Consider the following 4,305-nt stretch of genomic DNA (forward strand, 5'->3'; position numbering starts at 1 on the left):
AGCCGATGCAAAGTGGGAATGATCTCAGCAAACATCTCGAAGCCCCCACGTGTGCTCTTGAAGGCACCCCATGCTCGTTGCTTCCAGCCTCCTTGGAAGGTTTTATTTGCTCTGAGAAAAGTCATTGCCTTCCTTATAAAATATTTTCTCCAGTCAAGTACTATATTCCAGATTACAAGGCTATTTGTGGGTCTTTGTTTGTTTTTATGGGACAGGAAGCTAAAAGACCAGACTGTCCAGTTCATTATCAGCTACTGGCCTGGCAAAGGAAGGCCACTGGCAATGCCAGGCTGAGTGGTTTGCCTGAGGTCCCAGAGATGAAGGCAGGCTGGAGCAGGCCCTCGAGTTTGGGGCCCCGGCTCCACACACCAGAAGGAAGGACCCCAGGCGCTGCTTTGCAACAACTCTCAGGCCTGAGAAGGAGGGAGGCAGGGGGTACCCTCAGCCCGCACCTCCTAACCCTGTTAGGTATACAGCCACCACAAAGAATCCCTCCAGCCTGACAGTGAAAGGACCAACCCCCACCCCCGCTCAGCAGTGGGCACCCCAGCAGCCAAACCCACCAAGCCCCCCTCTATCTGCACATCATGTGGGACGCGAAGGCCACGAGGCCTCGGGAGCAGCCTGGAAGGAGCAGAGAATTCGAGGGCTCTCATTTGGACCTTGACCAGAGCTGAGCTCTGGGTCATTTGCTGTTTCTGTGTTTGGGGTGCGGGGGAAGGACCCTCCAGGCAGGTGGGCAGCAGGTGACGGGCCCAGGCTGCGTGCGGCACGGCACCACTGGCTGGCTGATGGGCACCCACAGGGGCGGCTGAGTCCACGCGGCAGGTGCTAGCCAAGACCAGGCTCCTGGGTAGCTTGTCAGCCCGGGGCCTTGCGGGTCTGAGCTCACTCTGCTGTGCTGCGCCGGCCCTCCAGGACCTGGCGCCGCTCCTCTGGGCCTCTTCCTCAACTTGGCTGCCAGGCCCGAAGACCCGGATGTATATGTCCTCCCCAGGACGTGGGTTTCAAGGGTGGAGTTCTCCGGACCAGCTCCTGCCCCACCCACTGAAGCCCCTTCCCTCACAGGGCCTCGACGCTTCCCACCCATCCAACAGACACAGTGAACCCTGCATCGCTCTAGATGGACAAGAAGACTCCTCAGTTTGTGGGGGTCCAGCCTGAGAGGGAAGGGTCCTGGCTGGGGGGGACCTATGCAACTCACTAGCCCTCCTAAAGCCCCAGCTTCCTGGCTTGCCTCTCAAAAGCGGTGTGAGGTTCCCCCCAGGGCTCGTGGGAAGGTGAGGGTGGCAGGGTTGGAAGTGCTCCCAAGACCCAGCTTCCAGCTGCCCAGGCGCTAAGGGGCTGGGACTCAGATAGATGGCTGTCGCCCTGCCTGCCCTTTCCTCCTCTGCTTTCCTGGTTCCAAGAGCCCAGAAGCTGATGGGGAAACCAGTGAGTATGCAAATCTCTGCATTGTTGGGAAATGATCCCGGGGAGCTCCCAGAGGATGGCCGGCTGCCAGCCCCTCCCCACCTCCACAGGTCCCCTGCCTCACCTGGGGCTCTCAGCAGCAGGGGCCCGAGCCTGAGTCTGCTTTCCCGAGTTCAGTCTCAAAGGTGGGTTAACCCTGTGGGGGGCGTAGGGGGACTCCGGAAACCTCAGCCTCCCTGGCAAAGAACAAACTGGCCCCAAATGGATGAATCTCCCTTCCTTGGATGTCCCCACCCACTCTGTCCCCATCCGACTCCACTGGCCTGAGGAAAACCCAGCGGTCCCTAAACATCTGGGGCATTTCAGCAAGGAGCCCGAGGGCACTGAGGCTGGGGAAGCAGCTCTCCCAGGGCCCATACCCCCAGTGCTGCCAGCACTTCACACATCCCTGGTCTCCCGGCAGGGTGGCTGGTGTGGAGCAGTGACTGGGAAAAGGCCACCACTGACACCGCCCCCTGCGCAGCCACTTCCTCCCCTACACAGAAGGGCAAGACCCCTGCCTTCAAGGTGAGGCTGGGCAGGTCTCCATCAGGAAAACTGGGATTCAGTGGGACACAAATCCAGGAGTCGAGAGCGGGTGGAGCCGGCACCTCACACCCTGGGCCTCGCTGGTCCCCAGAGGCTCCTGCCCCCAAATAAGGCAGTCCTGGGATCCTAGCACTTCTGCTCCAGGGCTTCTCAAACCTCTGGCTAGTTTTTTTCCCCTAGACCATAGCAGAGTGGGTGGAGTAGAGGGTGGTGAGTAAGAGCCTGTTCTGAGGACCTCCTCTTCATGGGAAGGGTGTGGGAGATTTGGCTGAAAAGAGACAGGAAGTAGAGCCCTACAATTAAGGGAACACGGGCCATCCCAGGCCATGGTATGTAAATCCTTCCAGCTAGTTCCTGGATGGGGAGTTGGCCTCGGGCTGTCATCCTGGGATATGGCCTTTTGAAGGACATCTCAAGGCAGGTACTGGCCATCTTAAATTGCTCACCCATTTAAGAAATGGTTGCGAACTCGAACTCAGTAGAAGGGAAGGATCAGGCAACCCACCCCACCGCACCCTGGGCTGGGCATGTTGCTGGGTCTGGGAAGAGTCCAACCGCTCTGATTCTGGCTGATTCTGGCGGCTCTCCAGATTAGAGCCCCACTAAAGGCCAGGGGTGCTTGTGGGGCTCTGCCTGCCACCTGCTGGCGCCTCCTGGTATGACTGTCTGTGCGGCAGGAGGTCGCTGAGCAACGGGCCTGAACCAAATGCCCAGAGACAAGCATCTCCAGTAGGAGCCGAAAACAAGATTCTAAAGATAATAATACAGAAAGTGCTAAGGCAAAGATGAGAATTCTTTTTTCTTTTCTTTTTTTTTTTTTAAACATAAGTTCTGTGCCCAGTGTGGAGCTTGAACTCATGACCCTGAGATCAAGAGTCGCCCACTCTATGTACTGCCCTTTACAAAGTTGAAAGCTCCAGAAAATTCCAATTGTTATGGGTAACAAATCACCCAAGAAAAATTCTCAGGAAGTGGAGGAATAAGAAGGAATGGAAAAGGAGAAAAAAAACACATGTATTCACATTTAAAAAGTGATTTGGGCAATCAAGTCACAGGGAAATCTGTGTTTTTACCCTTTGATACGGTGGCTCGGCAATCCCACCACTAAGAATCATATTTGCAAAACATAAGGCTTTATGATCCTGCCCAAAATGACAAAAGATGAAAAACAGCATTAATGTCATCAGCAGCGGACTGGTTAAATAAACTGTGGTGTACACACATAAAGGAATGCCAAAGAGCCGACAGAAATGAGGTTCACAAGCTGCATTCACAGAACGCTTTCTAAGCTGTATGACTAGCTACCATTTTGGTACTAGGCACATAGCTGTGTCCATATCACTCATTTGTGTACAAAGCTCCTCGGGAAGGGCCCGTGAGGAACCGCCTCTGGGAAGGACAGATGGTTGCTGAGGGATGGTGGACTTTTTTTTTCATTGACCATACTCCTGTACTATTTGAATATATGCCATTTGCACGTATTATTTATTCAAATGAAATCTTTTAACACCTCCTTAGGGTACAGGAATAAGTTACGGGGATGGGGATCTGAGGAGGGTTCTGTCGGCCAGGGGCCTCCAAAGGTTCTTCTTGCCCACGGACAGTAAACGCTTGGAGCACACACACCCCCAACACGTAGGTGGTGTTACATCAGGATAACTGCCCGTTCTAAAGAGCAGGATGGCTGAAGTGCAACAACTGCTTGTGGTTCAACCTAAGGTTTATTCATCAACTATCTCCATGTACTAATGAATATTTTTACATGTTATTATATACCACGTTCAAAGTGACAACTAAAAAAGGCTGAGCCAGAAAATAAAAACAAATTGAAGGCCTGAAATGTACCCTTCCAACCCCGCTCCCAGCCACAGGCCAGCCTCCATACACCCTCCTCCTTGGGGACCACCGCCCTGCGCTGAGGTGGGGGTCGGAATCAACACCACAGCCCATCTTGGCAGTGACGATTTTACTGTGATTTTACTCTACAGAAGTTTTCCAAAGTGAAAACTGCTTCCAAGCCTGAAGATTACCACTTAGAAAATTCAGACACAGTAACATTTACATGGACAGGGGAGAATCGCAATGCTTTCTCCTTAGTCACCTTCCCAGGCCCCGAGCAGGACAGCAGCCCGGAGAGGTCCACGTGTACAAACACACACGCTGCTTGTTCACACTCCACGCCGCCCCAGTGCAGCAGCCTTGGCAGCGGGCTTCAGACGGGGATTTTGACGGGCAGTCATGCCTCAGGAGTTGGGAGCGAGGATGAGGGGCAGATAAGTCAGAATAAAAGCAAAAACTAGGTCG

This window comes from Mustela nigripes, chromosome 14 (genome assembly GCF_022355385.1).
Source record: "Mustela nigripes isolate SB6536 chromosome 14, MUSNIG.SB6536, whole genome shotgun sequence".
Taxonomy (NCBI): Eukaryota; Metazoa; Chordata; class Mammalia; order Carnivora; family Mustelidae; genus Mustela; species Mustela nigripes.